This window comes from Molothrus ater, chromosome 26 (assembly GCF_012460135.2).
Source record: "Molothrus ater isolate BHLD 08-10-18 breed brown headed cowbird chromosome 26, BPBGC_Mater_1.1, whole genome shotgun sequence".
Taxonomy (NCBI): Eukaryota; Metazoa; Chordata; class Aves; order Passeriformes; family Icteridae; genus Molothrus; species Molothrus ater.
The window spans coordinates 2,420,767-2,443,781 of NC_050503.2; the positions used below are offsets into that span (position 1 = coordinate 2,420,767).

Below are 23,015 nucleotides of genomic sequence, written 5' to 3' on the forward strand. Positions count from 1 at the left end.
GTTCCTGGCTGATAAAGCTGCAGAAAAGCCAGGATTTTGTTTATCCTGTCAGGAAAACAGCTGTAGCTGTGAAATGAATTATTCCTGCTACTTTCCTGGTGCAGACCAAGAATTCCAAGCCATTGTTGTTTTTTTGTTTTTTTTTTTTTTCCTGTGAATTCTTCTCTGCCTCATCCCACTCACCCAGGGAGGGGAGGGTTTGGTTCACACCACTCCAGCTGATGAGCAAACCTAAGGAATATGTGATTAGGGCAGCTGCTGCCAGAAGGTCAGGCTGCAGCTGGGGGATATTGCAGCTGTAAAACAGCTCCAGCAGAGCAGGACAGCAGGGCCAGGGCAGCCTCAGGAGCCCCAACCTGTCCTCTGGCCCAGGCACCTCCAGTTCTTGCTGTGCTGGCTGTTCCCTGCACTCTGAGCCTTCCCTGCAGCTCCTCAGCCCCTCCAAGGTGGCTCCATCCTCACTCAGATGGTGAATTTATTCTGGAGAGCAAGACAAAACAGCAGCCTGGAAGCTGGTGAGATCTGTAAAATTCAGATTCCTGATCCTCATTCTCCAGCCTGGCCTGGTCCTCAACCAGGCCCTGGCTCAAATTCTCACTCAGATGGTGAATTTATTTTGAAGAGAGCAGCCTGGAAGCTGGTGAGATCTGTAAAATTCAGATTCCTGACCCTCATACTCCAGCCTGCCCTGGTCCTCAGGCAGGCCCTCTGTGCTGACAAGGGGAATGTCATTCCCAGCGATGCATGGAGAGCTCCAGGGGCACAGCCCAAAGGTTAACTCAAGAGGCACGAGTCACCAGATCTATTTTTGGCCATTCCCTGAGCCAACAGATTACCTGGGGTGAGCTGGGTTTCATGTCCTTGTCCATCAAACAGAGGTTGCATCACTCCCAAGGTAAATCCTGTGCTGTTTGCTGATCCCCTGCTGGTTCTGGGGCCAAAGGGTTCCACACTGGTGGTGAAGAGCAGGGATGGGCACAGGTGGTCCTCAGACACCCCTGCCCCAGGCAGGAGAGGGGGCTGATAGCTCAGAGTTGTTATTGATTGGTGATAACACAGCACAGCCCTTTATAAACAAGCAGGGAGCTGTTGAGCTTGGAATAGCAAACGCACCAGGGTGGCCTCTGCTCAAAGAGCTCCTTTGCTGGCTCTGTGTTTGCCAGGATTAACCCCTGTGGAGCCACTGGGCTCTTGTTTGCTGAGGAACAGGAGCAGGGTGGCCCCAGCAGCTCCAGGAAAGGGAAGGAACCAGGACTAGGAGAGGCTGGGGGTGAGCCAGCGGAGAGAAACTCTGCAGAGAAACACCTGGGAGGGAATTACAGCCCTGGACAGACCATGGGGGCATTGGGAGGAGTGTGGCCAGCAGGGCAGGAGTGATCCTGCCCTTGGTCCTGGTGAGGCACATCTGGAGCAGTGTCCAGTTCTGGCTCCATGGTTCAAGAAACACAAGGAGCTACTGGAGAGGATCCAGTGAAAGAGGATGAGGAGTCTGGAGCATCTCTGTGATGAGGAGAGACTGTGGGAGCTGGGCCTGGTTAGCCCAGAGAAGAGAGGGCTGAGAGAGAATTCACAGAATTCACAGAATCACAGAATTCCAGAATCACTGGGCTGGAAGAGACCTCCAAGACCATCGAGTCCAACCCAGCCCCAGCACCTCAACTGAACCCTGGCACCCAGTGCCACATCCAGGCTTTGTTAAACACACCCAGGGATGGGGACTCCACCACCTCCCCGGGCAGCCATTCCAGAGCTTCATCACCCTTTCTGTAAAAAACTTTTGTCCTAATATCCAAACTATATTTCCCTTGGTGAAGCTTGAGAGGATCCCATAAATTCTATATAAATATATAAATAATAATTTAGTTTGTGATGGGCACAAACTAAAACACAAGACAAACACCTCAACATGAAGCAAAACTTCTTTCCATTGAGGGTGACCAAGCTGCCCAGGGAGGGTGTGGAGTCTCCCTGTCTGGAGACATCCCAAACCCACCTGGATGTGTCCCTGTGTCCCCTCCAGGTCATTTGGGGTATTGTGATATTTATATGATATGGTTTTGTCTCCAGAAAGTAATGTTAACTCGAATGAAAATGTGTAGAAAAGGTAAACTGAAATGTAAGGAGTGCAATGGGGTGGAGGTAAGATAGGAAACAGAGTTTATTGTCTAAACCTAGAGTTGCAGTTATCTCTGTCTCTTCCCTATCTGTATTATTTTCTTCTCCTGCTTTGGTGAAAAAATGCTGCAAAATAATAGAATATCTGATTAAATCCTATGTCATGTATCCCTCATGCAATGCAGAACTTAAACTATGGCAATAGAGTGAAATATTTCATTATCTCCATGTACCTAAATAAGACATTACAGAAACGAATTTCTTTCCTTATTACTTCACATGGGGTTGAATCTGAATTTATTACATAAAAGCACTTAATTAAAAGTCCAGTATCTTTCTTTCCCAGGTGAGCCTGCCTTGGCTGGATTGTCACTCCTTGTGCCACAAGATCGGGAGACAGGAGGGGGCTGCAGGTTCAGCAGCCTCGAGCTCTGCTGATAACACAGCCTGGACCTCAAGGGGAAGACCAAAACCTCCAGCATTTTGTTCCTGTTGGGAAATCTGCAGTGAGAACACACAGAAAGCCTTCAGCCCATGGTCCTGGGTGAGTTACAGCAGTGCCTGGGCTGCCTGTGCTGGGATGTTACAGATTTTTACTTCTGTGGTTAAAGTCAATTTTTCTGAAGTGTATTCACACTCCTGGAGGGGTTTAAAAGATGTGGAGATGTGGCACTTAGGGACAAGGTTTAGTGGGGGCTGGCAGTGTTAGATCATTGGCTTTGCTGATTTTAAGGGTCTTTTCTAACTTAAATAATTCCGTGATGCCTTCATGTTTCTGCCTCCCCTTGACATTTCCAGGTATTTCACATGAGTAAGGCAGGGGGAGATGCCAGCAGGGACAGAGCTGTCCTCACAAGGCTATTGTTGGATTAAGCCCTTTTCTGTTTCATAGATGGGGTAACTGAGAGGTGTTTTAAAAACTTTTATTCCATTTTCAGTCTCATGTGAAGGTTGAGGCAATATAGACATTATAATTCACACTATATTATATATATATATATTCACTCATGTGTTATAATTCAAAATTTCTAATTCTATTTCTCTCTCAACAATGCCTGTCTTATTCTCTAACATTTCCAAGTTAACATTTCTTATCTCAAAGTTTACATACAAATACATACTCTGTAAACCTTCTATTAAGCTTTAAAAATTCTCTACAAATTCATTTCTCACAAAGAACATCAGGATAAGAGCAAAGGCCCAGGACAAATTCAGATGTATCTGGAGCTGTGATATTCCAAATTTGTGCATGTCAAACCACATCCCTGAGGGTAGGAACTCTGGTGCACAGGTTTGGTGAGACATGGGCTGGCTGCTGCTTCTTCTTTACCTCAGCCACAGATTTCCTGTGCCCTACAGAACACCAGCCCAGTGAAATTTCCATTTGCAGGTTCTTTCCTTTCCTACCATCATCTCTTCGTGCAGCTGTGGACACAGAGAGTGGAAATTTCTCCTTCAGCTGAACAGAACCAGCCCTGTCTGCCCATCTGAATTACCCAACACAGGTTACATCATTTTCACTTTTATCACCAGCCCTGGCACTGTGTCTGGGAGCTATTCTGGGCTAGGGCTGCTCTGATAACACTCCCAAATTTCCAGCTCCAGAGTGGCAAGTGACTCAACCCAAGTTGCTGCACTTCAGGACATTGACTTGGAAGATAACAGGGCATGGAGGGCAGTAAAATATTTCAGCAATTTCCACTTGAAGCTGGAGAGGAGGAGAAGTTGGATGTGATGAGGAAACAGGCTGGAAACCACAGACAGAAGAGTCTCTTTGTACCTGAGTCATTTCCACACTTAAACTGCTCATGGTGTCTTTCCCATCAAGGACTTGCAACATCTTTTCTGGTCATGTGAAATGGTCTACAGCAAATAGGTGTGGGAAATACTGGAAAAACCCCCAAAAAACCACAGCCTAAAAGCACCCAAAGACAACAAAAAGATACACGCAGTAAAATCCCCACCAAATTATGCTCTAGATTAACATCCAACTCCCAACTGTCATAAATCAGCAAAGCCAAGGACTCATCACCAGGACACAGCAGATGATAAGTGACCTTTATCTGCCTCTATGATTAAATGACTCTTCTGCAATTCTCATCAATAAAACAGGACAAAAGCTATTTACCCGGGCCTGTCATGGGCATAAACTCCTTTTTAGGAGGTTTTTTTTTTTTTAAACTCATTAAAAACTGCACACTCATGGATTTTGAAACAACACAGGGCGGGCAAAGGCTGTTTATGCAATATGCAAAGTGTAGTGTGTGAAATACATATTTATAAAGCCTGAAAAGCGGTGGAGAATTAGGATTTCTTGGCTGTATAATTACTTAGTTTGATGTTAGATATCACCTCACTTCAGAGGCCATGCCTATGTCCTCTGAATATTAAACTTAAACCCAAACTTCAACATTATCTGTGCCTGCAGGTAACCCCAGTTTTGGAAAAGAATTTGCTGGAAAGCCATTTGCTCTAAAATGGGATGGATACAGAAGTTCATAGAGAAAAAAATCCAATTGCACCTCCAGAACTTCAGTAAAAATGGAATTCTGTCTTTTCCCTTGCTGCTGGAGCAATGAGCTGCTCCCCCCTGCCCAAGCCAAGGGACTTGGTGTGACAATTTTTGCCAGGCAAAACCAGGCTGTGCCCTGGCTGCCATCCCCTCTGAAGCTTTTATTATTACTGCTTTTAATGAAGGGATGGGACCACAGTCAGGCTAAAACCAATTTATTGTTCAAATAAACATCAGTCTCAGAGGATGTGAGATTTTAGAGGAGCAAGCAGTCAGCCATAGCCCAAAGCAGTCACAAGTTCTTTGTTATAAGACAATATAGAACTTTCTAATCCAATCCAAAGTTTTTATTTTTTAAATTTTTTAAAATTTTTTTTAAATTTTGCTTTTCTAACCTATCACCTTTATTTATTTCTACTGCACTGTGGATGCTTTTATCCAATAGGCTATTATCACATGTATATGCTTCTATTAAAACTTCTAAACTCTTAGCTTCTCTATGCAATTACACCCCTACATTATAAACCCTTCAGCATCTTATCAATACAGTTCCCTACATTATAAACCCTTCACCCTATTATCAATACAGTTCCCTACATTATAAACATTTCACCCTATTACCAATACAGTTCCCTACATTATAAACCCTTCACCCTATTATCAATACAGTTCCCTACATTATAAACCCTTCACCATATTATCAATACAGTTCCCTACATTATAAGCATTCACCCTATTATCAATACAGTTCCCTACATTATAAACCTTTCACCATCTTATCAATACAATTTCTGACTTAAAGCATATTCTTACTTACAACTATAAGGACATAAGTTTATGATTTTTCTGCTTAATGCTTGTGTATTGTATTTTTATATCAATCCAAGCTTCTTCCAAAGCTTGGAAGATCAAACAGATCAAGCAGATCAAACCCTCCTGTGTCTGTGGGAGTTTCTATCTTTGCATTTCCCACGTGAAGCTGTGTTGTAACAGGAAAGGGATGGATGTGTGACCAGAGATGGTGACACAGAAATCAGCTCTGTCCCTTGGTGACACGGGCCAGGTGCCACTCCAGGAGCCAGGGGACAGCACAAAGTGACAACTTCCTGCTGATGGCTGAGTGTTGGAGCCCTGGCTGCTGAGAATTTCAGACCTTCTGTGCTGACAGACTCTGACCCCCAAGAGAACACTGCATTTAACCTGAGGGTTCCAAAATTAATCCAATAATTATTCACTCATGGCCTGCAATGAGGACTTTTCTGAGCAAATACAAAATACCACCCAAACCCATGGAGAAGAAGGAGAAGGTGAAGAAGTGGAGAAGGTGAAGAAGAAGGTGAAAAAGGAGGAGGAGGAAGGAGAAGGAGAACAACAAGAACGAGAAGAAGAAGAAGAACAAAAACAAGAAGAAGGAGAAGAAGAAGAAGGTGAAGAAGAAGGACCAGCCTCCTAAAACCTCCATCTTGCTTTATATATTTTATTATATTCTAAAACCTTCCACTCTAAGTTTCCCACCCTGTGGTATCACACACTTCTATTCAATCTCCACACCCACAATCCCAGCTCTGTCATTCCATTTTGGAAGCTTCTCCACGGCCTCAGGTCAGTGCAGTGTTCTCCTGGGGGTCAGTGCCTGGCAGCACAGAAAGTCTGAAATTCTCAGCAGCCAGGGTTGCAACAGTTGACTGAGCTGGAGTGAGCTGCAAGACCTCTGCACCTCAATTCAGCCTGAAATGTTAATATTCCACAGCACCACTTAATCACTTCTGTGGTTTTTAAACATAAACTCACCGGAGTGAAACAGTTACAGAGCTCTAAGAAGCTCACAGCCACCAGGATATTGAGCTTCCCCATGCCAACAAACCAAGCCTTTTTGCTCAATATTCACATTCCAAGCTTCCAGCAGTGTGCCCAGGGGGCCCAGAAGCAGACCTGGCTTGTGCCAGTGGCCACAGGACCAGTGAGTGTCCCCCAGTGCTGGGCACTGCTGGGGTCACACCGCAAATCCAAGGTTGTTTTGGGCCCCCCATGATTAGAAGAAGGAGGGGCTGGACCGTGCCCAGGGAAGGGAATGGAGCTGGGGAAGGCTCTGGAGCACCAGTGTGGTGAGGAAGGCTCTCTCCAGGTGTCCCAGGCTCTTCCTCGCTGCCATGCAGGTGCTGAGGGTGCCATCACTGTGTGTTTGGTTGATTTTGAGCCCCCTTCCCACCACATCTCCCAGACCTTCACTCTGATGCTGCCCAGCACTCCCTCAAGGCTCCTGGGCACTCTGCTCCAGCACCTGGGGAAATGAGAGGTGTGGAAGAGGTTTCACAGCCACTTCTGTGAGCCAGGGAGAATTTTGAGAAGAGGATCCATGTTTATCTCTGCCAGAATTTCTTACCAAGGTCATTGACACAGAAACCAAGAAAGAAAGAAGGAGAAATACGAGAAACCTGCAACTATTCCAATAAACACTTTGTCTCTTGTAACCAACGAGTAAAGTGTAAACTTATGAGTTTTGTAAGAATGTATAAAAAGCATGCATGCTAGAATAAAAACAGGTCTGAAGCTGTGGCATTAACATTTCTCTGAACAGAGAGAGATACAATTCCCTCTCAGGCTTTTTCCTGGAGAAGCACAGAGAGAAGAAGAGAAAACAATTCTTATCTCTACTTGCTGCTCCTGTTGTTTTTACACGTGTGGAATATGTTAGGAAGATTCTTTACCTGAAGTAATTTGTCAATTAGATTCTATTGAAGATTGTTTTGATTCCTTGGCCAATTGAGTCAAAGCTGTGTCCTGACTGTCTGGAGACAGTCATGAGTTTTCTTTAATATTCATAGTATAGTATAGTATAGTATAATAATTTATGGTTTTTTTCAGTGTCCCCAGGATGAAGGAGGAATTGAGAATCTGACTCCATGTTCTTAGAAGGCTAATTTATTATTTTATCATAGATATTATATTATATTATATTATATTATATTATATTATATTATATTATATTATGCTATACTAAAGAATAGAGAGAGGATACTTACAGAAGGCTTAACAAGATACTAATTATAATAGTATTATATATAATATATTACTTATATATTATAAGATACTATATATATACTATAATATATACTTATATATTATAAGATACTAATTATTAGATACTAACTCGTGACTGACTCCTCAGAGTCTCAACACAGCTGATGGTAATTGCTCATTAAATAAAAAACAATTCACATGAAACCAATCAAACAATCACCTGTTGGATAAACAATCTCCAACCACATTCCCAAAGCAGCAAAACACAGGAGAAGCAAAGGAGATAATATTGTTTTCATTTTTCTCTGATAATAAATCAGGCGAATAAATCCTGGTGAAAGGATTTTTCAGAAAATATGACAGTGACAGAATCTCTTTGGTATAGTTCTAATATAGTATTAATGTAATGCAGTATAGTTTAATAAAGCAATTGTTCAGCATTCTGAATCAATGGATGCCAATCATCTCCTCCTGATTTTACTATAGAAGCCTTCTGAAAATGGAATGTGTTGCTTTGCACTGTCTCTGTCTCACTCCCCAGCAAACCTGTGCTTTGTGCAGAAATCCCATTTAAGCCCTGCACAGGGGCTGTTCAGCCACTGAGGGCTTCATTCCACAGAATTCCACATGCATTCAGTCATATCAGCCTGACTGCCCTTGATTTCATCCAAGTTGTGACACATCCTCCTCCTGTGGGCTCAGGAGCTGCAGGGAGGGGCACACAAAAAACCCACAGGCACTGTGGTTTTTTTTCATGACTTTATCCTGTGTTTTTTGGTGGAATTTCCAGGCAGCTACAGCCAAAACCAAACAGATAAAACTGCAGATAAATGCTTGGTCCTTTAAATCTCATAAAAGGAAATTTCTAGGGTGGGTGAAAAGAGAGCATTTGGGGTTTTAGGTGGCCTAAAAACTTGTTAGGGGGAAGATATGAGGTTGGGAAGAGTGACCTTCCCAAATCCCACATTGTGCAGAGAAGCTTTGGCAGGGATTGCTGGGATGCAACCCAAGGGAGACAGGAAAAAAGAGCACAGGAAGGGCTGAACATCCTCTCCTCTTTCTCTTTCTTCAGCACTCACCTGTTTGCTTCCAGGCTGAGGAAAAAAATGCTCTGGGCCACTGCCAGGACAGGACAGAGCATCCCATAACAGTCTGGGATTCACTGTCCTGATGGAAAAAGATCCCATAACAGCCTGGGATCCATTGTCCTGATGGAGAGAGATCCCATAACAGCCTGGGATTCATTGTCCTGATGGAAAAAGATCCCATAACAGTCTGGGATTCACTGTCCTGCTGGAAAAAGATCCCATAACAGCCTGGGATTCATTGTCCTGATGGAGAGAGATCCCATAACAGCCTGGGATTCATTGTCCTGATGGAAAAAGATCCCATAACAGTCTGGGATTCACTGTCCTGTTGGAAAAAGATCCCATAACGCCTGGGATTCACTGTCCTGCTGGAAAAAGATCCCATAAAAACCTGGGATTCATTGTCCTGCTGGAAAAAGATCCCATAACAACCTGGGATCCATTGTCCTGATGGAGAGAGATCCCATAACAGTCTGGAATTCCCTGTCCTGCTGGAAAAAGATCCCATAACAACCTGCGATCCATTTTCCTGCTGGAAAAAGATCCCATAACAGCCTGGGATTCATTGTCCTGCTGGAAAAATATCCCATAAAAATCTGGGATTCATTGTCCTGATGGAAAAACATCCCATAACAGCCTGGGATTCATTGTCCTGCTGGAAAAAGATCCCATAAAAACCTGGGATTCATTGTCCTGATGGAGAGAGATCCCATAACAGTCTGGAATTCCCTGACCTGCTGGAAAAAGATCCCATAACAGCCTGGGATTCATTGTCCTGATGGAAGAAGATCCCATAACAGCCTGGGATTCATTGTCCTGATGGAGAGAGATCCCATAACAGCCTGGGATTCATTGTCCTGATGGAGAGAGATCCCATAACAGCCTGGGATTCATTGTCCTGCTGGAGAGAGGCTGGGCAGAGCAGGACAGGAAAATTCCAGCCTGGAATTTCCTTGGCACAGCCACACTCCACAGATTTCTCCTCTCAAGGCCAGCCCAAAGCACTGAAGGATGTTGTTGTGGTGGAGTTTGTGGTGCAGAAAACAAAGCCCTGGGGCTCTGCTTGGAGCAGGAGCTCAGCCAGGGCTGTGCCCAAGGAGTGGGGCAGGAAAAAGCTGCAGTTTGCACCAGTCTCACTGGAATTTCCTTGGAAATAGGTGGGATGGAGATTAAATGGAGATTTAATTCCTAAGTGCAGCTCTGGAGTGACTCCCTGCCTGCAAAAGCAGGACCTGTTTGTGTGCACCACGAATTGAAATGATTGGGAATGAAATGATCTTGAAATTTCATTTTATGGCTGATATTTTAAAGGGAAAATCCACGCTGGCAGATGAGATGGTCCTCACAGCCTGCAGGGGAAGGTGCTGTGGGACAGGGGACACAGAGAGGCACCAGTTCAGCCTCCAAATGCTCTGCACTGAGCTCGCTCAGCAGCAAAACACAGCACGGAGAGAATAATAATTAGGGTTATTATTAGGGTTGGAGAACACCTCCAAGGATGGGAGGAAGCTGACACAGAAATCTCCTAGGTGCTGTTTGGTCCCTGTTTGGAATGGGGATTCTCTCCCATTTAAAACTTTTTCTTTAAGCAAAAATCCCAAAGGCAATTTAAAATTGCTTTTGGTTTTAACCCTCTGGAAATTTTAAATTTAAATTTAAAGGAATAGTTTCATTTCAGGTTTCATTTCCAGCACCTAAAACAACAACATTTTTCATGGCTAAACACAATATTTCAAAGGATCCTGCTCCCTTTACAAGGAATTTGCTTTCATCAGAAAACAGTTTTTCTGTTCAAATCTCCCTTTAGTGAAATCAAGTCAATCAATGAGATCCTTTGGGCAGGATTGGGTTTGAGCTGAATTCCAGTTTGCTTTGAGGAACGTGCCCTCCTGTGGGTAGCAGAGACAGCTGCAGCAAGCTGGGAGAAAAGAGAAGGAAGAGAAAAATCAAAGTTTTCCTTCTTTACAACTTTTGGAAATTCATCCCCTTCCCCCAGCCCTTGGTACGGTGTGAGAGGAGCGAGATCTGGCTCATGAACAGGCTGGAAAAAAACCAAGAAAAATTCATCCCAGTGATCAGCTTGGCACAAGAAAATTGAAAATAAATTAAAAATCATTAAAAATAAAAGTGCTGTGGTGATTCTGCCTGACCCCTGTGGGCTGCAGGCTTTCCCAAAGGTGCCGTGCTGAGCATTATTAAAAATTTCAAGCATTATCAAGGGTTCAAAACTGGCTGTGGCACCTGGGGACAGGGCTGGGGCAGTGTTGGGTTGGGTTTGCAGATCTCTGAGGGTTTTTCCAGCCCCAATGGCTCCGTGATTCTGAGAATTTCACGATGCTGTTGGCACCTGTGCTTCGGGTTTCACTCAGGAATTGGCACTTTGGGAAGAACAGGAGCACACCCAAATGTGTTTTATATTTCTTTTTGCTGTTCAGTGGGGAATCGTGCCCTAAAAAATAAAAGTAACAGAGCTGCAACAACACATGGGGCTGAGGAATTTCATTCAGCTCCTTGTAAATTTGAGTGATAATTCAAAATCAGCATGGTGCAACTCAGTGTGGCCAAACCCAATGCATTTATTCCTGCTCAAGCAGGAACCAGTGACCACAGGATTAAAAATCAGCTGTTTACTGAGTGGTTTTTAGGGAAAAAAAAGAACAAAAACCAGAGGATTGCTTCATTTCTTCATTTGTAAAACAAGAGATTGAGGGAAGGAATGAGAACAACCTTCAAACACATCAGGAGTGTTTAAGGCAAATCTATTAATGTGGTCTCAGTTTCCAGGAGTAAAGGTGGATGTTTATTTGTCCTAGGTGATTTTTTAAAAACTATTCCACTTCTATTTTCTCTTTTACTGTATGTTTTGCTCACCTAAAAGTTGTTCTTTTTAAATATGTCTGGCTTAAGCATTTACAACCCATCAAGAATAAAATTGTTTATAAAAAGAGAATAAAAAGAAAATATTTTTAAAATAAAATATTTTTAAATAAAATAGAAATAAAAATAAATTAGAATAAAAATAATTAAATATAATACAAATTATTTTTCTCAAGAGCTTCTCCAAAGCTCACTCAGAGAATAAGAATTATTTTTCAGAGGAGCTTCTCCAAAGCTCACTCAGTGTGTCCACACTGGTCAGACACACAACTCCATGAATTTTTCCAGTGTAACTCTCGTGGTAATCTCCCAAAAGCAGGAACAGCAACCAGAAATCTGCTCTCTAACCAGTGTCTAAAATTTAAATTGCCTCACTCAGTCACTTCCTTTTCCAGTAACTCCTTTCCAGAAGTGTTAGGTAAGAAAAGTAATAATCCTGTGGTGTTTGGAGCAGGCTGTGTTATTGGAGTCTCCATGGGTACAAATTCCACACACTTCCTTGGCTGAGGCTGGGACATACTTTTCAGAAAACGTTGCAGAAAAAATACATCATAAAAGCTCTTTTTTTTTTTTTAATTGCATGTCAGGAAAGCAATCCTGGAAATGGTGAAATACCTGATGGGGATTTTTCAGAGCAAGTGCTGGGGATTCTGCTGAATTTAACAGTCGGGGAAAACCCCATAAAAACCCCCACAAACAGAGATATTTCGTAAAGCTTTATAAAAAACTGCTGCTTTCCTAGGCAGCACCTGCATTCAAAAAATGTGAGAGTGACTTGGAGCCTGGGCTGGGTTTCACTGACAAAATAAAACAGGATGAGATATGGGGAGTGAGGAACCAGCCAGCCTGGCCTTGGGCACAGAAAGGGCTCCAGGGGCAGCCACAGCTGTGCCAGGCAACAATTCCTGCCCAATATCCCATCTAAATGGGGGTTTTTCCCATCTAAATGGGGTTTTTTCCCATCTAAATTTCAGTAGGAGCCATTCCCTGTGTCCTGTCCCTCCATCCCTTGTCCCCCGTCCCTCTCCAGCTCTCCTGGAGCCCCTTTAGGCCCCACAAGGGGCTCTGAGGTGGCCCTGGATCCTTCTCCTCTCCAAGAGGGAACAATTCCTGCCCAATATCCCATCTAAATGGGATTTTTTCCCATCTAAATTTCACTTTTTCAGTGGGAGCCATTCCCTGTGTCCTGTCCCTCCATCCTTTGTCCCCTCTCCCTCTCCAGCTCTCCTGGAGCCCCTTTAGGCCCTTGAAGGGCTCTGAGGTGTCCCTGGAGCCTTCTCCTCTCCAAGAGGGCAGCCCCAGCTGGGCCAGGGAACAATTCCTGCCCAATATCCCATCTAAATGGGACTTTTTCCCATCTAAATTTCACTTTTTTCAGTGGGAGCCATTCCGTGTGTCCTGTCCCTCCAGGGCATGTCCCCAGTCCCTCTCCTGGAGCCCCTTCAGGCCCTGCAAGGGGCTCTGAGCTCTTCCTGGAGCCTTCTCTTGTCCAGGTGAGCACCAGCGAACAATTCCTTCCCAATATCCCATCTAAATGGGATTTTTTTTCCCATCTAAATTTCACTTCTTTAAGTGGGAAGCCATGCCCTGTCCTTGTCCCTCCTTCCCTTGTCCCCAGTCCCTCTCCTGGAGACCCTTTAGGCCCTGCAAGAGCTCTGAGGTGTCCCTGAAATTTTCTCCTCTCCAGGTGAGCACCCCCAGCCTGGAGCGCCCCCGTGGCGCTCTCTGGAGTTCTCCGGCATTTCCAGGTCCTGGTGCCGCAGTCTCAGCCCCGGGCACTGTCCGTCTGTCCGTCTGTCCGTGCAGGACGATTTTCTGTCCCAGGGCTTCTCCCCGCACACCCCCGAGCTCCGGAGGGCGGGAGGGAGCAGCATTTCACCGATATTCCCCCAGTTCGGGGTGGGAGCAGCATTTCACCGAAATTCCCCCAATTCGCCCCAAACCCCGCCCGCTCCCACTCGTTGTTGTCGGTGACGTCACGCCCCGTCGCCATGACGACGGCTTGATGTCACGTGGAGTGGGCTACAAAAAAAAACCCCACAACAACCCCATGGGCAGCCCGCCCTTTTGGAACGTTTGACAGCGGGAAAAGCAACTTTTTAAAAATTTTTTTCTTTTTTTTTTTGGTGGTTTATTGAGGTGAAATCATCGCGCAGGCCCCGCCCCTTCGCCCCCCCCTCACAGCTTCCCCGCGCCCTCGCGCGCGTGCGTCACGCGCCCGGCCCCTCCCCGCGCCGAGGCGCCAAACCGCGCGCCAACCGCCGGCCACGCCCCCTCCGCCACGCCATTGGTTTTCCCTCCACGCGTCCCGCCCCTTTGCTTGACAGACAGGCTCTGGACCAATGGAACGCGGTGGAGCGCCGGGCACGCCTCCTCGGGGCGGGACCGGGCGGTGACGCGCGGGGCCGGGGTAGCAACAGTTGCCTCGAGACCCGGCGCCCGGCGCCATAGTGACCGTAGCCCTGGAGACTGTTACTTGCCAACGGCGGCAACGCGCGGCCCCGGCGGCCGGAGCCCAGCGCAGCCCGCGGCACCCGGCGGCGACGGCAGGTGAGCGGGGCTGCCCCGTGACGGGCTGGAAGTGGGACTGCGGCCGGGGGGGGGGGGGGGGGGTGCAGGTATGTGCGCGGTCTCCGCGTCCTCCCCGGGGCCGGCGCGGCGCGGGGCCGGCGGCGGGGACCCGGCTTGTCCCGGAGCGGGATGCGCGGTCCCGCTGCACGCCGGGGCGGGGGGCGCCGGTCGCGCCGCCCTCGGAAAGTTGGGAGCGGCGGAGGCGGCGCCGCCGAACCGCCCCGGGCTCCCCCTCCGCCGGCCGGGGCCGCTGCCCCGGAGCACCGCCCGCAGCATGGCCCCGCCCGGGCACGGGAACCGACACCGCCCGGCCGGCGGGGGGGCCGCGGGCCCGCGCACCGCCGCTCTCGGCTCCGCGGGGCTGCCCGGAACTCCGCGCTCCCGGCGGCTCCGCGGGGCTGCCCGGAACTCCGCGCTCCCGGCGGCTCCGCGGGGCTGCCGGTGGGTCCCACCCGGTCCGCGAGCCCCAAAGTGTCCGCTCAGGGTCGGGAGGGGGCCCAGGGCAGGCGCTCCGTTGGGATCTGAGTCGGCACCGCTCAGCACTGAACCCGTGCTCTCCCTCTCTCTCTCTGTGCTCTCCCTCTCTCCATGCTGTCCCCGTCCTTCTCGTCCTTCTGCCCCCCTCTCCATGCTGTCCCCGTCCCCCTCCCCGCGCTGTCCCCGTCCCCCCCTTGCGCTCCTCCTCCTCCTCCTCTTTGGGGGTGGAGGGAGGTGATTTCAACTCCAGCTCGTCCCTGGAGTTTGCCAGAGCCGGGAGATCCCGGCGCTCGCTTTCTCGAGTCGGGCTTAGAAACGAGGGGAAATCGCAGCGAGAGCTATTTGCAAGCATCTGCCGTCTGTTCTTGATGTGGTTTCTGCTGTTGGTTTTGAATAAAGTGTTGTGAAACAGGATTCATCTCCTGTTAGAGTGGGATTTTGTGGACGTGCCTGTTTCAAGCGTGAGTTCCCGCTGCCTGATTAAATGTTTCCATTGTTTTTACTTAGATAGCACTCCGAAGCCCTTTTTTTTTTTTGCTTTGCTGTTGAAAGAGGCGAGACTTACTAATTAAAGAGTAGAGTTAGTAATAATTTTATTAAATATTGTTAAATTTACTTTACCTTTTTGTATTTGGAATGTCCTTAAACTGAGGCTTTAACTGATAGTTTAAACTGAGAGCTCAGCTTTGGAATCATTTTGTCGAGGCTCTTTTCATCTGCTTCTGCCCAAACTTTTCAACTTTATCTTGCTTACAAATCACTTGAGAATAGAAAGTAACGTCTGGCTTAGAGAAAAGAAAAAAATCCGTCTCTAAATACCAATCTTAAGCTCCTGGGCTTCCTTCTCTGCCTCTGCTGTTTCACTTTTCAGTCTGAGTTTGCCTCAGCCAGTGCAGGATCAGCTCAGTCTCAGGTTTTATTTTAAAGTGGCACATTTTGTAGAAGGGGAGGCATTGTGGGAGGCTCTGTTGTGGTTAGCTCGTTCTGGACGGGTTGAATCAACCTCTGACTGTGTCTGCTGAGAGAGTTTGGGATGAACAGTTTGATTTCTGGGTCTTGCTGAGGCAAAACCCCCAAAGCACGACCTTGTAGGACTTAGTAGGACTAAAGAGGTGTTGGATACATGAAAATCTCGCTTTGTTTTTTTTTTTTTTTTTAACCCAGCTGTGTCTTTACCTCTCAGTGTTGCTGTCCCAAGGGAGGGGAGATGGATTGGAATTCTGTGATATGTGTTTCATTTGCCTTGGGGTTACACAGCTGTGGGGAGACTCCAGGGGTTTGTTGTTTGGAGTTGGTGTTGTCAGAGCTGTTCCCATAACCACGAGGTTTGGAACTGCTCATCTTTTTAACCGGAATCTGGGTTCTCAGGTAACAACAGGAACTTGGCCTGAAGGCTGAAAGCACAGACAGAAGGGGTTGTCAGCTGGAATTTCTTTGTCCCTGCTTGCTTCTTGCAGAACAGGAACGATCCCTGGGGATGGGGATAGGAGCATCCACTGCCACAGAGGAAAGGCAGAATCAGGTCCTCACAGCCACCCCTGCTTTGCATCTCCCTGCTGAGCCATTTGCATCTCATGAATTCCTCTGTCAGGAGCAAAGCCCCCAAGAGCCAGCTCTGCTCCTGGGGAATCTGCAGCACCTGGAAAGGGGCTGACACTGCAGGCAGCACACTGGGGTCTTTTCCTTTAGCCCTCTCAAAGAGTGTTTTGTAGGATTGCCATATAAATCTGTAGGATTATCATAGAAATGTTTAGGATTGCCATATAAATTTGTAGGACTGACTTATAAACTTGTAGGACCACCTTATAAATTTGTAGGATTGCCATATAAATTTGTAGGATTGCCATATAAATTTGTAGGATTACCATTTAAATTTGTAGGATTTCCATATAAATTTGTAGGATTTCCATATAAATTTGTAGGATTGCTTTATAAATTTGTAAGATTGCCATATAAACTTGTAGATTTGGCCTATAAATGGAGGTACCTCCTTCATCAAGGGACTTGGCTCCACACTGAGCCCCTGCAGCCAGGCTGGGAGGGAGGGATGGGGTCACCCATCCCAGGAGTTAAGGCTGAGTGTGGTCTAGAGAGAGTTGGTGTTAAATTGTGTGTTAGGTATGGGAAGGTACATCAGAAATACACTTTTTGTGTCCTGTAAACACCATCAGACCCATCCCTGGAAGTGCCCAGGGCCAGGCTGGATGGAGCTTGGAGCACTCTGGGCTAGTGAAAGGTGTCCCTGCCATGGGACAGGGTGGAGCAAGGTGGGATTTAGGCTCCCTTCCAACCCAAACTATTCTGGAATTCTGTAATCATCGAGATGACATCATTTGTCCTGGCTTTTGGGGGAAATCCTCCAGCTGAGAGTATTCCCTGCCACTAAAAGCCACATTCCTCCACAAAATAACTTCGGTGCTGCAGAATGGAAGGCGCCACTCATTGTCTTTAAATAACCCCTTGCTTGTAACACCTCGGAGCACCGACAGCTGCCACGTTTAATCACAACATGTTTTCCCTGCCCATGGAGGCCCGTAAACAGAGCAGCTTTGGCGGATTCCAGCCCGTTTCCCCCGCTCGCTCGCTTTGAGCTTGAGCCGAGCTAAAAGCGGAGTCCGGGCGTGCTGCTGATTCAACAGGCGGGTCCCGCCCGCTCTCGGGAGTTGCTGCTGGAAGCTGCTGAGTTATTTTTAACCCCACATCTCCCTCCCCGGCGGCCTCCCTCGGAACAAATGCCAAAGCAGCGCAGGGCTGGCTGCGGGCCAGCGGGAGCCCAGCGTGCCCGCCCGGCCCCGGGGACTGGGATCCATTGGGATCCATTGGAATCTGGGCTGGGATCCACCAGGACCAGGGCTGGGATCCATGGGGATCCGGACTGGGATCCATCGGGATCCATTGGGATCTGGGCTGGGATCCGCCGGGACCGGGGCTGGGATCCATTGGGATCCGGACTGGGATCCATCGGGATCCATTGGGATCTGGGCTGGGATCCGCCGGGACCGGGGCTGGGATCCATGGGGATCCGGACTGGGATCCATTGAGAGTCAGGCTGGGATCCATCAGAACCCGGACTGGGATCCATCAGGATCCAGGCTGGGATCTGTTGGGATCCGGGCTGGGATCCACCGGGACCCAGGCTGGGTTCCATCGGGACCTGGGTTAGGATCCACTGGGATCAGGGTTGGGATCCATCAGGATCTGGACTGGGATCCATCGGGATCCATTGGGACCCAGGCTGGGATCCATCGGGACCCAGGATAGGATCTGTTGGGATCCACTGGGATCAGGATTGGGATCCATCAGGAGCCGGGCTGGGATCCATAGGGATCAGGCCTGGGATCCATCGGGATCGGGGTTGGGATCCATCGGGATCCAGGCTGGGAACCATGGGGATTGGGACTGGGATCCACTGGGATTGGGGTTGGGATCCATCAGGAACTGGGTTGGGATCCATCGGGATCGGGATTGGGGCTAGGATCCATCGGGATCCAGGCTGGGATCCATTGGGATCGGGGTTGGGATCCATCAGGACACAGGCTGGGATCCACTGGGATTGGTGTTGGGATCCATTGGGATCCAGGCCAGGATCCATTGGGATTGGGGTTGGGATCCATGGGGACCCAGGCCTGTGGTGCCGATATTGGACACGCACAAAGGGGAGGTTTCTGTCTGCAATCTGCACTTTCAGATGAGTTGTTTTGTTTTATTTGGACTGGCAAGTCTTTATTCCTTTGTTCAAACACTCACAAATCCAGCTTTTGTCTGGGAACGTGCCGGCTTTCCCACGTCTGTCCGAGCAGCTTAGGGATAATTCTCCATAAATTCATAAATAGATGACAAAAGCTTCCTTCAGCACAAACTATGGACCCCTTAACACAGGAATCCAAGCAGTTTATGGATTAACTATCAATAAATTCATAAATAGGTGACAAAAACTTCTTTCAGCACAAACTATGGACTCCTTAACACAAGGATCCAAGCAGCTTATGGAATAATTATCCATAAATTCATAAATAGATAACAAAACCTTTCTTTACAAGCCTTAACTCCCTGAGCAAAGAGGAATCCATTTGTACAGGGCACTTCCTAGAGTTCCTTTTCTTAGCACACAAAGCACAGAGAGGAAATTATTTCAGGGTCATAGTGATACAGAAATTATTTTTATTTGGGGGGGGAAAGCAGAAAAGACAAACCCACTTTCAGCTTTTGGTGATGTTTTGTAAGAGGTGGCAATGTTTGTATTTCAGAAATTATTTCAGGACATGTAAATATACAAATTATTTCCAGGTGGGGGGGAAGGAGAAAAAAACAAACTTACTTTCAGCTTTGGGGGATGTTTTATGAAAGATGGTGATTTCTAGAGAAGTTTAAATGTTGTTAATTCAGCTGAGTTGTTAAAACAATACATAGTTATGTCTAGACATGTGATTTCATGTCAGTGAATGAGAAACTCTTCCTCTTCCCAAGGTATTCCTGCTCACTTATGCCACTGCACGGGTTAGGCAGTGTCTGCCCTGCAGTAAAGTTAAAAGCTGTATTTTAAATTGCCACAGAAACAAGAAGTTTCCCGAACAGAACTTTAGAAACTGTTTTGGTTCCTTGATCTGGTCATAAAATCACAGAAGAACCTTTCCCTGAGATCCATCCCAACACCCAGACACAACTCCATGTCATTCCCTTGGGTATTTCCTGATGTCCTCAGGAGTGAAGAGCTGTAGAAATCTCAAATGAAGGCGTTTGAAAAGTCATTTAAAGGCAATTCATAAGCTTGCTTATGAGAGTATTAGGAATTTGTTTTTCTGAGCTTAATAAATGCCAGAGAAGTCTCAGAGTTGTACAAATGTATCGTGGGAGGAAACTTTGCAAGAGGTTAATGACTGAACATTGCAGTAAGAGGAACAGGTCACACCAATAATGACTTTCACATAAAGAATATGCAAACAAAAATCAGATGCTCTGTTTTCTTATCCCAAATCTGAAAGAAATCCTCAGCAAGAAGCTGACAGAAATAATAATTACATTGACTGTAGAGATATTCCTCCCTGATGAGCTCACTGGTGCACATTCCCACCATCCAGGTTCCACAATTTTTTTAAAATTTTTTTTCCCTGTGTGAGGGAGTTTTTCTTTGGCTTCATGTGCAGGGTGTGTGGATGTGTGTGAGGACAAACAGCAGCAGGTACCTTGAGCAGGCTGTGAGGAGGAGCAGCTCAAGACACGTCCCTGAAATCCCCTGGCAGGGCTGGTGCCTTGTGGAGGCTGACCTAGAACAGACTGGACAGAGTTCATTAATAAAGCAGGGATTTGTTAAGAGGCCTCAATGGATGCACCTTGGGCAGCACAACCCAAAATGGCCACACTGGAGTTCATTGTCCAATTCCAGCTCCAGACCATGAAGGCTCCAGGCAGAGCTCAGAGCCCCTGGCAGGGCCTGAAGGGGGTCCAGGAGAGCTGCAGAGGGACTGGGGACAGGAACTGCAGGGACAGGAGCCAGGCAATGGCTCCCACTGGGAAAGGGGAGATTTTTGTGGGATATTTGGAAGGAATTGTTCACTATGAGTGTGGTGAGGGGCTGGGATGGAATTCCCAGAGCAGCTGGGGCTGCCCCTGGATCCCTGGCAGTGCCCAAGGCCAGGCTGGACAGGGCTGGGAGCACCTGGGACAGTGGGAGGTGTCCCTGCCATGGCCAGATGTTCTCCAAGGTTCCTTCCTACCCAAACCATTCCATTGATGCCTTGTGAAGGCTGAGCTAGAGCAGAGAACAGACAGAGCTAAAGAATAAAGCAGGGATTTATTAAAAGGCCTCAATGGATGCACCTTGGGCAGCACAAGAGCCCAGCCAAGGCTACACCCGAGATGAACCAAAATGGTCCCAAAAAGCGCAACAGGTCACAGGGTCTCTCACTCTGATCAGTTCTGCTCCATTTGCATCTTGCAGTTCATTGTCCAGTTCCAGCCCCAGCCCATCTAGTCCCATCCTTGTTTTTCTCTCTCCAGCCCACGGTGTTTGTGCTCTTGGGGCTGAGATTTGGATCATTTGTCCTTGGTCCCCAGCTGGAGCAGGAATTGTTTTGTCTCCCTGCTCTGTGCACAGAGCTCAGCATCCCCTCATGTGAACCCAGACCCACCCACTAAAGCAGCACAGAACCTGAAAAATAGAAAAACTCAAACCTGAGGCATCAGGGTGACTCCATGCTCTGACTTCTTCAGGGCATCTCTGATCATTACAAAGTCTCATCTTGGCAAAGAAGAGGTGGAACATGAGCAGGAACAAAGCAGGAATGGCAGGACAAGGGGGAATGGGTTGAAACTGAAAGAGAAGAAATTTAGGGTTGATAACCAAAGAAATTCTTTGCTGTCAGGAGGGTGAGCCAAAGGTTTTCCAGAGATGTGCCTGCCTCGTTCCTGGCAGTGCCCAAGGCCAGGCTGGACAGGGCTTGGAGCAGCCTGGGATGGTGGAAGGTGTCCCTGCCATGGCAGGGGTGGAATGAGATGAGCTTTAAGGACCTTTCCAACCCAAATCATTCCATGATTCTGTGAGATTTCCTGGCTCCCTCTCAAGGCCAGAGCAGCAGGGTTCACCTTCCAGGGCTTTCAGAGCAGTTCAAAGCCCAGCAATTGCTCTTTGGCACATAAAATTCTATTTTCCCATCCCTTCTAGAGAAAAGGATCCTGGCTGGATTTACTTCTCTCCCAATGAGCTTTGGAGTGCACATTTTCCTTTCCCATCAGGAACCAAACCCATGCCCCAAACTCACAAACATCCCTTTTGCAGCCATGCTGGGGATGAGGGAATCCTTGTGGGCTCCACACATCAGGAGCAAATCCAGGTGTGAAGGGAGATGGTTCTGCCTCCATGGCTGAGTTTTGGAAGTGCCCCACTCATTTGGAAGCACGAGGATGAAGTGATGTTTGGGGTGAAACACCAGTAATTCAGGAATTTGTCTGGGATTACGTGGCTGGTGGTTCTTTGAGGTTAACACGAGGCAAAGGGTCCTGCTGAATGGAGCCTGTAATTAAGGATGCCTCTTCTGGAGGTGTCACTAGTTAAGAATGACAGGAAACATCAGGGGAAGAGGAGAGAAGGGGAAAAAGTGGGGGTGGAATGATTATAGGCAAACAACCTCAGCAGAATTAGCAATTTCCTTAACAACCACCTGGTTAGTCATTGTCAGACTGTTCCTTAGTATCAGCTTAAGATCCCATTGCCACCATGACAACCCTGAAACTGTTCTGGAGAATTTCTGGCTTAACACACAGCTGATTAAACATTCACCCTGCCCAGGGAATGCTATCAGTTATTCTTGTTCTTCTGACCTCTAGTGTCTGAGAGTCCTGCAGGCTTTAGATAAAGCAGCCTCACACTGACAGGTAAAACCCTGCACTGCCCCTGTCCTTGTGCACTGAATTATTATTATTATTATTATTATTATTATTATTATTATTATTATTATTATTATTATTATTATTATTATTATTATTATTATTATTATTATTATTATTATTATTTTATATTTTTATTATCATATAGAGACATCCAGCAGTGCTACACAGCAATACAGGGATGGCCTCAGTGCAGTGCTGGTGGAAGTTATTGTGTTCTCCTGATTTGTGAGGGTTATTTATGATGGATGAGTGTCTTCTGGAGCACCTGAGCATCTGATGATGCTTTTGCACACAGGATTTCTCATGTTTTAGGTGCTGTTGGAGTGGAGCATCAACCCATGTGAAAGGAAACTGAAAGAGAGGAGGTTTAGATAAAATATCAGGAAGGAATTGTTCCCTGTGTGAGTGATGAGGTTGTGGCACAGGTTTCCCAGAGAAGCTGAGGCTTCCTGGAAGTGTTCCAGGCCAGGCTGGGTGGGTGGTGAGAAGGTGGCAGGAGGCAGAACAGGAGGAGCTTTAAGGTCCTTTCCAACCCAAACCATTCTGGGATTCTTTTTTCTGTTCCCTTCTTGGCTTTCTCCAAGATCTGATCCTGGGTTGGTTTAGTGCTGGTTTAGGTTTAGGTTTGGTTTAGGGTGGTTTAGGTTTGGTTTAGGGTGGGTTCAGTTACTGGCTGGTAATGGGCAGTTTCACAATTAGATGATTCATTAATTATCCTTTACTTGGTGTATGAACAAGGCTGCTTAACAAGGCACAGGAGCTCCAAATACAAATGGCATTTCTCTCTCCATCACCTCATGACCATGGTGGGATGGGGTCTCAGTGTGGGAAATGGATTTGGAGAAAATTTGTAGAAAATTCTCAAAGCCTGACAGAAAGAAACACTTATAATATATTGTAATTAGGAAATAATTGGCTTCTGATTGTGATGGTGTGAATTATAACATCTGTATTGTCTCACCCTTCTC

General features: G+C 47.0%; 1 protein-coding gene across 1 annotated transcript in view; it reads left to right on the forward strand.

The window, feature by feature from the left end:
- Positions 1-14,080: 14,080 nt before the first annotated feature.
- LOC118696858 (DNA-binding protein RFX2-like) overlaps positions 14,081-23,015 on the forward strand; it is a 77,250-nt gene continuing 68,315 nt past the window's right edge. The window contains exon 1 of the mRNA XM_036399188.1: positions 14,081-14,163. The gene's annotated coding sequence lies outside the window, so the exon portion shown is untranslated. The remainder of the gene's footprint in view (positions 14,164-23,015) is intronic.